This window comes from Pipistrellus hanaki, assembly GCF_964339955.1.
Source record: "Pipistrellus hanaki genome assembly, chromosome: 8".
In the NCBI taxonomy this organism is placed as follows: domain Eukaryota; kingdom Metazoa; phylum Chordata; class Mammalia; order Chiroptera; family Vespertilionidae; genus Pipistrellus; species Pipistrellus hanaki.
The window spans coordinates 75,929,187-75,942,332 of record NC_140510.1 but is presented as its reverse complement, the minus strand read 5'-3'; the positions used below and the strand labels follow the sequence as shown (position 1 = coordinate 75,942,332).

The following is a 13,146-nucleotide window of genomic DNA, read 5'->3' as shown; positions in this document are numbered from 1 at the left end:
CCTGTGGAGGCTGCTGCTCCTCAAACACGGAGCCAGGGCACGGCCTCATTGAAAATGTTGGGCAGTCAGCGCCCCCATGTGCGACCCTCAACCAAGCAGTGGTGGGCTGTGGGCGAGGTGTGTACTTGGGTCATCAAAGAAGCAGGTGCTAAGGGGAGATTAAAAAGGAAATGCCCTTGAAAGGACACAGGGAGGGGCCAGGAAAGCTGGGAGAACTGTGAGACCCCGATGCAAGTCTGACCTGAGGAAATCCCTGACCAGGAATCTGGTGGGTGCATCCTACATGGTGTGAGCCCCGTCAGGAATTCCTCAAGCCGAAGTCTCCCAGAAAGGAGTCCACCTCGCTCAGGAACATGTCCGCCTCTATCTCCCGCCACACCAGGTTATTAGAGGGAGCAGCCGGGGGAGGAGTGGTCTCAGCATAAATGTGGCCAGGAATTTCCCTGCACCGGCCCTGGGCCTTCAGCCAATTTGCTCCCTGAGTAGCTGGTCTGCCAGGCGGATTAAAGCATCCATTTGAGGGGACAGTTGGGAGGTGTGTCCCACCCAGTTGATTTCTCAATGGACAGGTATGAGGTAATGTAGTTTTAAGTTTCATTTCTGATGATTAGTGATATTTGGTATCTTTTCATATACCTTTTGGCCATTTACTAACATATGGTGGAGAAGTGCCTATTTGGGTCTTTTGCCCATTCTTTAACTGGGTGATTTGGGTTCGTTTCTTTCTTTTTGCATTTAAGTTATATGAGTTCCCTATATATTTTATTTATTTATTTTTATTTATTTATTTTTTAAATATAGTTTATTGATTTTTTACAGAGAGGAAGGGAGAGAAATAGAGAGCTAGAAACATCAATGAGAGAGTCATCGACCAGCTGCCTCTTGCACACCTCCTACTGGGGATGTGCCCGCAACCAATGTACATGCCCTTGACCAGAATCGAACCTGGGACCTTTCAGTCCGCAGACTGACGCTCTACCGCTGAGCCAAACTGGTTTCGGCTATATATTTTAAATAATAACCCGTTATCAGATACATGGTTTGCAGGTGTTTTCTCCCATTCCCAAAGACAATGCTTTTCCATGACATTTAGTTACTGAGCTCTGTCTGCTTTGAAGCAGGTCCTTAGCCATGGCTAACTTGGGGAGCCATTTTTATGCTCAAAGGGGGATGCTTAGGTATGTGGAATGGGTTATTTCTTATTAGTGGGCCCCAAACATACTACTAATGCTTACTTCCCTCCTGAATTCTACCATCTTTCTGATTCCAATTCCTGAGCTTCCTCTAAAGAAGTTGGAATAGACCTTAATACTGGTAAAATGTTTCTTTAAATTATTTGCTTAGAACTCTTCTTTTTCATCTAATGACATGAGAATGTGGTTAATTAGGGCTAACACAATTAGGTCAAAGTATCTGCAGAAATACTGTATTTTATCTCTGAGAGCATCACACGGCTTCAGTGTATTTTTCCCGCTAATTGAACATGGACCAGGGGAGCCAGGACAGAAGCATGTGACTTTCACACCAGGCCTATCCCCTAAGCCCAGGAGATCACCTGCATTCCCTCTCTGGCAGAACAGAATGAATTTTGAAGTTGGTTCTGCCTCATTGAACCCTTTATTAGAAAAATCATAAATCCGGTGGTCAGAGTAGGGCTCTAGGCCCTGACTTCTCAGGTGAAGTCCCCAGATAGATGTGCCTTAAAGTTGCTATGACAACAGGGATGATGTGCTGCTCTGTGTACCTACCTATTAGGTGAAGCCACAGTGAGGCCACCCAGGCACATCTCCGCTCCCTGTTCTGTGGCAGACAGAGGCAGCATTGTGTTCTGTATATCTCATTCTTGCACCCTGCCCTCCTGACCCCTTCCCACAGATGCTACTCTTACCACAAATGAGTGTCATTGAGGTAGGGACTCCCCATCCCCTTTCTTAGATTAGTGGGCTTCCAAGTATTATAATCTGGATGACACTATCACAGTCTTCTTGGTAAATCCTCAATCCTAACTCAGCTCTATTTGTTTTTTTTTTCTATTTAAACCCCACATTACAATGGGAAGCATGGTATGGTATTACCGAGGTCTTAGTATTCAAGATAAATGCCAATTCCTATTACTATTATTTTCATACACATACTGGTAAATATATGTCAACATTAAAATTAGGTAGAATGTTCTCTTAAGGTAAAAGAAAATTATTCCTAAGAAAAGACATTCTGTACCTTTATACTATCATATATATTTAATTTATACATGCATGAAAGTCGTGCACAGGGGTGTGTGTCCCAAAACCCAGCCTGCACACTTTCCAATCTGGGACCCTTCAAGGGATGTCTGACTGATCAGTTAGGCCTGATACCATTCTGCCTGCCAGCCTGAACACCCCCTAACCACTCCCCTAACAGCCTGATTGATGCTTAACAGCTCCCCTGCCAGCCTGATTGCCTCTAACTGCCCTCCCATGCAGGCCTGGTCACTCCTAACTGCCCTCACCTGCAGGCCTGGTCCCTCCAACTGCCCCCCCCACTGCTAACTATCTTGTGGTGGCCATCTTGTGTGTTGGAGTGATGGTCAATTTGCATATTACTCTTTTATTAGATAGCATAGAAGCCTGGTGCACAGGTGGGGGCTGGCTGGTTTACCCGGAAGAGAGTCCCAGATCAAGGTGAGGGTTCCCTTGGGGTGTAGGGTGGCCTGGGTGAGGGGCCTTTGGGGTTTGTAGGCCGACCACACCCCCCGGCAACCCAAGCAGAAGCCCTGAGATCTGGGATTTATTTATCTTCTATAATTGAAACTTTGTAGCCTTGAGTGGAGGCCAGGGGAGGCCAGGAAATTTGGCTTCCTCCATTGCCTGGGAAACCCAAGCCTCCTGCTCACTCCATGGCTGCCACCATCTTTGTTGGGTTAATTTGCATGCTCGCTCCTGACTGGCTGATGGGCGTGGCTTGTGGGTGTAGCAGAGTGATGCTTAATTTGCATGTTTCTCTTTTATTAGTATAGATATATATATATTCATATACCAGTACTGGTCTCAGAATTGGTATTTAGAAACTAATATGAAATAGCATCAATAATGAACACTTACTGTGTGTTGGCTATGTGCCAGCACTGTTCCATTGCTTTACAGGCATTATCTCATTTAACCCCATAGTAACACTTGAGGTAAGTACTGTTGCTATTTCCATTTTACAGTTGAGGAAACTGAGGCAGTGAAAATAAGTAGCTTATTCTAGTTGATGGATTCAAACTCTGCACTTGAACTCCAGGGCCTGCATCTTTAATACTTCTGTTTTACTGCAGTGGTTCCCAGAGCATGGTCAGGAGCCAGCTGCATCAGCAAAACTTGGGAACTCATTGAAAATGCAAAATTTTGGGTCCTACTATAGACCTACTGAATCAGAAATGGGAGGTGAGGGCCCAGCTACCTATGTTTTAATAATATGGGATTCTGAGGCAGGTTAACATTTGAGAACTTTCACAGTATGCCATTCTAAGATATACACAACAATGTAAATACACATTATGTATTTTCCGTCTCTTTGAAAAAAATATTGTATATTCCTTAAGAATGATGAAATCAAGCTCTTTAATGTTTATCTTATATAGTAAAAGTTTATCTTCTATAGTATAGGTCGCATTGTGGACCTCCATAAAATACTTATTAAATTGAAAGGGAAATGCTCCTATCTGTCTTGGATGACTTAATTTAATTGTCTGTGAAGATGAGATGCCAGATTAGAGAACTTTTTTGAGATTCTCTGTAGCTCTGGCAATCCCTAATATTGTAACTGTCTTTTGTTGTGTGTATTTGTGATAATCAGGAATTACATGAATATAAAACTATACAGCATTTTGCTTGCATGTGCGATTATCGTTAAAAACACAGCATGAATCATAGCAACATATGGCATTTAAAAATAAGCTTTTCATTTACACCAGGAGACACAGAGCTCATTTTGTTTTGCCAGAGAGAGTGTGATATTGGTAAGTAAAGGTTTGAAGAAAGTGTTTTTCTTTAGAATACACTTGAAAGATTTCTCTCTCTTATGCACAGCATTGGCACTGCATCTATCTCGCAGGTGCAGATCAACAGGACAATTCTCTCAACTACTCCTCCAGAAAAGTCCTCTAGAAATAACAATATCACCATTATTAGTGATTGTATGCAACAGGAAACCTGCAATCCCACTGAAATACCTGACATGTGATCGACTCTAGATATTACATGTGATCAAGCACTAACAAAATGCTTAGAAAAGTATCAAAATTATAATTATATACAAGAATTTGAAGTGGCACGGATTTTCTGCAGTTGTTACCAAGAGTTTCATTGAAGACTTCCTTCATTTCACTATCTCAAGGATGACATTGTATGTCCATTAATGAAGAGAGAGATAAACAAATTTGATGCTCATTTTTAATCTCCTTGCCAGTAACAAAATCGGGCTGAGTTCTTATACAGAATTTGTTAGGTTACTAAGATTTTATAATGTCTATGTACAGAGCTCCAAAGGGTACTTTACTATTAATACTGCACTCCCAGATGTCTTTATTATTATTTGCTAAATGTAATTGGCAACATAAACTCAAAATGTTCTCTGCATTTACAATTTCTCTCGCGCTTTTTTTTTTCAGAGATGCCTACATGAAGAAATGTGCTAAGAAGACTATAAATTTCTAAAACTTTTCTATCAGCTCAAGCAGAAACTCTGTAACCAGTAAGCACTAACTCCCTATCTCCCCCACCCCCGGCCCACAGTAACATTTATTCTGCTTCCTGCCTCTATACATTTGCCTACTCTAGATATCTCATATATGTGGGATCATGCAATATTTTCCTTTTGTGTCTGGCTTATTTTACTTAGCATAATGCTTCCAAGGATCATCCGCCTTGTAGCATGTATTGGAATTTCTTTCCTTTTTATGGCTGAATAGTATTTCATTGTATGTACATATATACCCCAATTTGTTTATATTTTTATTTGATGACAGACATATGGGTTATTTTCTGCATTTGACTGTTATTAATATACTGCTATAAACATGCAATCCTAGTTATATATTAGAACAATGTATGGAACATACTGCTGCCTGGGCTTCACCTCAAATCAACCAAATTAGACATTCTGCGGATGAGATGCAGTCATGGTTGTGTGTTTTTGAACCCCCCAAGTAATTCTATTGCATGGCCAGGGCTTCAAACCACTGATCTACAGGCACATCTCATTTTATTGTGCTTCTCTGATACTGCATATTTTACAAATTGAAGGCAAGTCCCTCCTCCACCACCAAAAGTTTCTGACTCACTTTAGTGTGATACTTGCTTTACTGCAGTGGTCTAAAAACAAACCTGCAATATCTCTGAGGTACGCCTGTACAGAGGCAAATTAAGTCCAAGTATGGGTGCAGTTTCTTTACGAGTGGTTTCTCAAGACGGTGTGTAGGATTTAGTGTGTAGAAGCCTCACGTGGAGGGCTTGTTGAAAAGATCTACTTCCAGTCTGCAGACTGGGAGAGTCTGGCTCATTAGGTCTTGGATAAGACTTAGGAATCCCGTTTGTAAACAAGATACCCTTCGGGGGATTCTAAAGTTGATGACCTGGAACCCCACTTTGAGGAATGCTGACTTCAAGACTGTTTAGCTTGTCATAGAGAACTGCACATCCTTGTTGCCTGATGATTACCATGCCGTCTTTGCATCTTTAATTACAAGAAGTCATTTGTCATAGGACAAACATGGGGAGAGCATTGAGATGGCCCAGAAAATGTTCTTCACTTTTACACAGATATAATTCAGGACCAATCAGAACATCAGTTATACCATCTATAATAATAAAAGCATAATATGCTGACTAGTCCAGATGTCCTTCCTTCTGGACAAACCCACAGTGGCCACCGCAGTGGCAGGGGTGAAGGTCCTTGCACGAGGTTTGTGCATTGAGCCTCTAGTGCCTAATAAAAGGGCCATGTACCCAGCAGAGCAGAGCTAAGTGAAGGATTCTGGTACTCCTCTCCCACTGGCTCATTTATAAGTTCTGTCTTCTATTCTAGTAATCAGTTCTGATGGCTGAAAGATTTTATAGTTAGATTGCATCAACCAGTGACTTTTTATAAAAGAGGTGTTAAAATGCTTACAAAATCAATAAAATTTTAAAAAGCTTAAGCACCAGTGTCTTATGTTTTTCTGACTCCCATTTTGTGCTTATGCTACAAATGCATATAAGATAGTGACTTTCATTAAGTTGTGCTTGGATTCATTTAGCTGATGTTTACTTTGTAAGATAATATTTTAGATCATGATGTTTTAATTCTGAAATACACATAATACATAAACACACACATTCAACTTTTTCAGAACTAAAACATATTTATATGCTTTATTGTCTCCAGTCACACTTCCAGGGGTGCTGATCAATTTCTTCACACCTAGATGCCAACATCATGGAGTGACAATGCATTTTTCACGTCCTCAGGTTCACTACAATAAAAAAGCTTTCAGATTATTCCAGCTTTCTACTCTGGTTAATGATGGAAAGGTTATTGGTATCTGATAGCCAGACATGAGAAAAGTTCTGTCTTCCCAAGCATGGACAGAAATGTACTTCACTTACGTGTAAAATTATGAAGGGTGTAATTTTGCACTCAAACTTTGATTATAATTCTTTCACTTAATATGCCCTGTTACTTCTTTGCTTGGCCCCTTGAATCTGACAGCCTTCTCTTCCCAGAAGAGAACAAATAGAATTTTGCCAAAATATGGCTTGGAGGGGAACGAGGAGTTGACAGTTTTATTACTCCTTTCTTATTTGTGTTATCCTCTAAGTTTGACTCCTAGATTCTGACAGCTTTCCAAAAAGTGATCTTAAGACTTTGCAGTGTCCCATGAATGACAAATTCATGGCAAATTTTGACTGTTTTATCAAAGCTGGTCAAACAGCACAAAGTTTTCTTTCTGAAAACCTCCTGTAGCTGACACAGAAAGGTAGAAACCTGACAGCTTGGATGGGTAAGTTTCCATGACCTCTTCCTTTGGGTCCTGATGTCAAGACACTATATATTCTGGGTCTGGAACTCTAGTCTTGGTCTAAGAATCCAGAGAATCCAGAGATTCCCAAGAGAGCTTAAAACTTGAAGTGTATAGGTAGGTTATATTTTAGCTTTAAAACCTCCAGAGGATCTGGCCCTCTTAAAGCATCTTCTTGGTGGTTCTTATCAAGATGATGATAGAACCCAAGGCCTCTCTTGAGAAGAATGAGGAGTGAACTGAGAATGTTTATCTAGAAGAAAGGTTCAGTAGGGGACCCATTGTGTATCTTCAAGGACTGAGAAGAATTCCAGGTCTTACTGTCGATGTGATGAGAACAGCACCCTGGCTCTCTGGATCATGACAGTGTCCTCAGCCCCTAGAGCTGATTTTAATTGATTTTAATTCCTCATACATGGGCCTGTGCTCTGGGACTGAGGAGCAAGGTTGCCCTTCAGCTCTTTCCCTGGAGCTCCGCCAGCAGCTCTCACTCAGCTCCAGCATCATGGTCTTGGCATTTGGTTGCAAACAATACCATTCTGCAAAAGTCTTACAGTCTAAAGCAAGAGGCAAGATTTTTATTTCACCTTCCTAATGGGAGCTTGTTGTCAAAACAATACATGCTTGAAAAGTATTAGATTTTAAACTAATAAGACCATGGAAAACATGTCTGCCCAGTGGGGATCCCCAGCGAAAGTTTCAGTAAAAGTAGGCCTCACAATTCCAGCAGGTCTCCAGCAGATTCAGTGACCTTTTGTAGGACTCCTTGCAACCCACAAGGTGCTTGGTGGATATTTATACTGCCAGGCTTGTCAACTTATTGCCACTCCATAGATATAACAAATGATATAACAACAAAATGTTTAAATACTATTAGTAGAAAAATAACACTATACATTTTTGTGGAGGACACATCTTTGCTGGAAGAAGTAACTCCTTGAGGCCCAACGGATGCTAATGGGAAAACACTTGGGCTGCACATCATTCTGAATGTTCATTCTCAGGTTCAAAGTTACTGTAACAAGACTTTCATAGCCTGATAGTGTTGGCCTGAGGGCTGCATATGCTCACCCATTAACTAACCTTCTTGTGTCTCCGTTATAACTTTCTCATGCAAGCTCAACGGGTTTTATTACAAGTAGTTTCCTGGAAGATATGATTGTGACTTGCTATAGTCGTCTTGTCACTTAGGCAGAACCTTCAAAGGGAGAGAACCTTAATGGGTTCACCTCTATCTAACTGGCTTTCAGGGATGCAGGTCCAAAAGTAGATCTTGTTATTTTCTCAGAGAGAGTAATACTAATCAAAATTGTAGCCACGTGATATATGCATGAGAGATTAATTTCCATGAAAGCTCAAATCACCTCATCAGACAGAATGGTAATTGCCTTAGATAAGCTCATCCTGGCCCACCAAGTAAGATCTATGTGGGAAGGCACTTGATAATCTATGTCATCAAAGCACAATGGTAATTTATGATTAATGGCATCAAACAATAATAGCTTAACATCAACGAATACTTTCTATGATACATTCTAGGGCTTTACTTATGACCAACTTCTCTCGTCCTTGTGTGTTAGGAAGCATTCTAAATGCTTTCATATATTCATTTATTTCACTATCCATGAGTTAGCTATTAGTATTACCATCTCCACTTTACAGATGAGTAAACAAGCCCAGAGAAGTAATAACTTGCCTGAAATCACTGGGCAGTGGTGGAACTGGCATTTGAACACAGGTTTATGGCTCCCCCCCCCCCTTTTTTTTTTTTTAAATCCCAATATACTCTTCTGCTCTTTGGAGATGCATCGAATACACCTGCACCATCTGCTCAATGAGCCCCTCCTCCCAGATAATAACATGAACTCTGAAGTGTTATCCCTCACACTCATTTTCCTGATTTTCAATGTCCACACATGCTCTCTTAGACGATGTTAACCTAATTGATTAGCCATTGTCAAGGCCTGATCTTTCTGCTTTTAGCCTGGGCCATACCTTTTAAGGTGACTTTTGTCTATGTTTGACCTCATGCATCATGTGCTAACTTTATCTGTCTGCCTTTCAAAAGGCTGGAGATGCCCCTCCAAGAGTGTGGGCTACTTGGTATTGTCAACAGATACATTCAAATGTTTTAGGACAATCTACATTCAATGAAACACATCAATTAAAATTCAAAAAGGAAGACACAGAAGGGGGTAAATGTGATGAACAAAGTCATTCTATATCTCAAAATATGTTGTCCTGAAATCTTTGCTAATATGATTATGATTGGTAAATGTCACTCTCTTTTTATTTAACTTTTTCAGAGCACCACGTCCAGCATCACACAACTAGAGAGAAGCAGTTATTGAAATTTGAGAACTACATAAGAGGTGGAAAAAGAAATGGAGGTACAAACCATGTATAAGCCAAAGAGACAGCTTGTACTTATTCCTTCACTGCTCGGAGAAAAATAGTATCCAATATCGATGAAGTAGGCGCTTGCAATGGCAGAATTCTGTCAATACCAACTGGTGGAGTGCATTCTATTTGCTTGTCAATGCACTTTTTGATAACCAGAGGCTTTGGCTGTGCATATACAATGACAAATAAAAAGCTCATTTCAAACAGCCAGGGGCTTCCAAACATCTCAATATTTTTCATAATGTGTGAAAAATAAGGTTTTTTGCTAATGTCTTTCTCACATTTTTGTCAGAAAGTTTTAACAATGTGACAGCAATTTCTGAATCTATATCGTGTGCCTTAAATGGCTTGCATACATTAAATATTCCACTTGAAGTCTGCATTGCAGGCTGAATTTCGCTTATTCCTGGCATTATGGTACTAATGAGAGTAGCTATAGCTAGATGTTTTAAGTTACTAGAAGTAAACGGAAAAAGGCAGGTGTTTGGAACACAATTAAACCACTTAAATACCCCCATTAAAAAAAGAAATGACTACATTGCAAGTTAGAAATAATATGCTTTGAAAAAAATTGCTATTAAATCCATGTTAATAAAACAATTGGTGGACAGTGCAGAGAAGAGTTCACTGGAGCATGGGGGTGACATTTAGTGAGTATGCTCTTATTGGCTGATGCCAACCAGCTTGTGATTTGTTGGATTCTGTTCTGATTAGTGGGTATCTTGTTCTGGTTGATTGATTCCTATCAACTGTTAAATATTTAAATTGACTCCTAAAACAATTGTTAAATATTTTGAATATTACCTCCACTTGAGACCATACTCTAGCATCATCTAGCCAACAAAATCCCAATAGAGAGCTGTGATCAAATACCACATTTCCTAGCAATAAAAGGGCATTCTTGGATGTATTTATTTATTCCATTAAGTATCTTAGAATAAATACCAAAAAGAAAGCAACAGAATGGGAAGCTGCAAAATAATGAAAAAAAATTATTTATAATAGTAAACAACCATTTACATAAATGTCCTATGTGCCAGGCACTGTTTTAAGCACTTTACATATAATACCCCATTTAATTTTCACAGCGTAGATGAGTACTGTTAGTATCATCATTCTACAAATGAGAACATTGAGGCACAGAGTGAATGATAACTGGCTGAAGTTTACTACCTAATAAACTGCAGAGAGTGAATTCAAATCCAGGGATTTGGCTCAGAGTCAGGACCTCAACTCCTCTTCTCTTCCATCTCCATTACAAAAATATGTACAATTTCATATAAACACATAAGGTAATAAATGTTTTTTTTATTTTTATTGAGTTTATTGGGATAACCCATTAGTTAATAAAATTATGTAGATTTCAGGTGTACAGTTCTATAATACATGGTGTGTATATTGTATTGTGTGTTCACACCCAAAGTCAAGTTTCCTTCTATCACCCTTTATCCTTCAAGTGCCCAACAGTAGATGAGTGGATAAAAAATCTGTGGTATACTTACATAGTGGAATACTAGTTGGCCATAAAGAAAATGAACTCTTAACTAACAGCCTGGATGAGCCTGGAGTATATTATGCTAAGTGAAATAAGCTAGTCAGAGAAAGACAAACACCATATAATTTTATATGTGGAATCTACTGAACAAAATAAACTAGCAAAAAAAATAGAGAAAGACTCATAGATACAGAAAACAGACTGACAGCTGTCAGAGGAGAGAGGTATTGGGGAGGCTGGATGAGAAAGGTGAAGAGATTAAGCAAAAATCAACTCATAGTTAATAAATATTTAAAAGAGATAGACAGAAAATATATGAAGAAATAAATCCTATTATAACTACAGTAAAAATTGCAGCCTTTTTTTTTTGAAATTAGAGAAATACAAATGAAAAGTCATCCAATAAATTTCTCAAGGTAGCAAAATGAGTAATGTGAGCAAGCTCCATTTTAGAAGGGGCATGAGACAGCAGAACCACTTCTGATGGCTGTTGGCACAGCAAATTGACTGATGTGCTCGTCCTGTAAGATGATTTGAAAGCAGCTTATGGGAATCTATGAACTATAGTTTGTTTGCTTTACATTTAGGAATTCCAGTTCTGGAAAAATGCCTTAAAATGATTGAAAAAAAAAAGTTATATCTTACACATATGTTTGCATCATTGGTGTATATAATAGTAAAAATTTGATAATAATTCAGATACACTATAAAAGGGAAACAGCTAAGCAAGCTGTGTTATGTTGAAAACACAGAACATCAAATAGATAATTAAAAATAAATGTATAAGCTTATAATATGTGAGTTAAAAAATGAATCTGAAAATAAAATAGGCTCAAAGATCTGATTCACTGATTGAACTATGGGAAAAACAACAGCAACAACAACAAAAAAAGCCTATAATTGTAATTTGTTTAACCTCTAGAAAAAGTATGGATATAGAAGTTGCATTTTTATTAGTATGTGTTTCCTTTTTTATTGATCTTATGGTACTTAAATTCTCATTGGCTTGCTCTCTTGTGTATGTAAAAACAAACAAAGAATATAAGGAAGCACACGTCAGAAATGGGTCAATTTTATATCTAAATATAATTACTCTACATCTCAGATGTGATCCCATACGGAGCTTCCTGGGAACCCCATCTGATAGAAAACAGTAGGAGAAGGCATAAGAGGGAGGGGGGAAAAAGGAGAAGTAAATGCATGTAAGGTCAGGAAAAATAGTCTGAGCATTCATCATTCTTGGCTGAAACATACATGTGAGAACAGCCCCACCCATAACTAGTCACAAATGGCCTGTCAAAATAAAAAAGTAAAATAGCAGCATATGCTGGAAACTTTGCTGTTTTTATGATAAGCAGAGAGACATTTTCTCGCAAGTCTCCCCTTCCTTCACACTGCTGAGAATCCAGCCTTCTGTATGCTGTGATTGCAGACTTTTTCTGGGTAAATTTTCGACTTTTTCTCACCCTGCGGAGTGATCTTCAGCATCCAAGCCGAATGTGTCTGTTCGATATTTCAAAAATAACTCGGTTCCCCAGAGCCTCTATTTCCATTTAGCTCCCCTCCCCCCACCACTCCCACAATCATCGCATGTTCTACATGGAGTCAGATTTGCTTCCATTGGCGTCATTACGAACATTAAAAATAGAGTTTCAGAGGAGAACACAGATACTCCTCCGTGCTGTACATTTTTCCAAGAAGCACAACACTGCATAATTTCTCAAATGCGACCCTGTTTTCATCTTGCCAGCAATTTGGCAGTTCTCAGTTTTCAAAGGTTACTGCTCTGAATTTGTTTTCTTGGTAATCTCGCAGCCCATTTGTTCTGCCTAATGCTGAAAATCTATGTAAGATCTTGACCTCCATATGTCATACACCAGTAGATTTACCCTTTCCTTGAAAATTCTGTCCTACACTAAAAAAGGAAAGAAAAGGAATTTCATGACTTGTTAAAATGGCATGTGGGTTAAATGTTTAAGGATAAAGCCAAGGGGTCTCAAGCCCGAGGTAGGACTTAACTCTCTGACTTTTGAGAGTAAGAATATCTTTCCAATTTTCTAGGACACACACCAAAAATTATTTATCCTTGAAAGAAAACATTCAGTTAATTTACCAGGCCTATGAGGTGTCTATCTTGCTCAGAAGGTAATTCCACCTTTATTTTAATGAACATATAAAAGGGAATAATTATAGTGTCATAAACCACAACAAACAAACAAACAAAAAA

At 39.1% G+C, this 13,146-nt stretch overlaps 1 long non-coding RNA gene across 3 annotated transcripts in view; it reads left to right on the top strand.

The window, feature by feature from the left end:
* The window catches only part of LOC311626592, a 39,537-nt gene extending 29,926 nt beyond the window's left edge, over positions 1-9,611 (top strand). For 2 of the 3 annotated variants that reach the window (XR_014795725.1, XR_014795726.1), the window contains one exon: positions 4,634-6,152. This is a non-coding gene — a long non-coding RNA (uncharacterized lncRNA). Of the gene's footprint in view, positions 1-4,633; positions 6,153-9,327 lie in introns of those variants that run through there. The other variant, XR_014795724.1, reaches the window with a different exon arrangement.
* Positions 9,612-13,146: the final 3,535 nt, after the last annotated feature.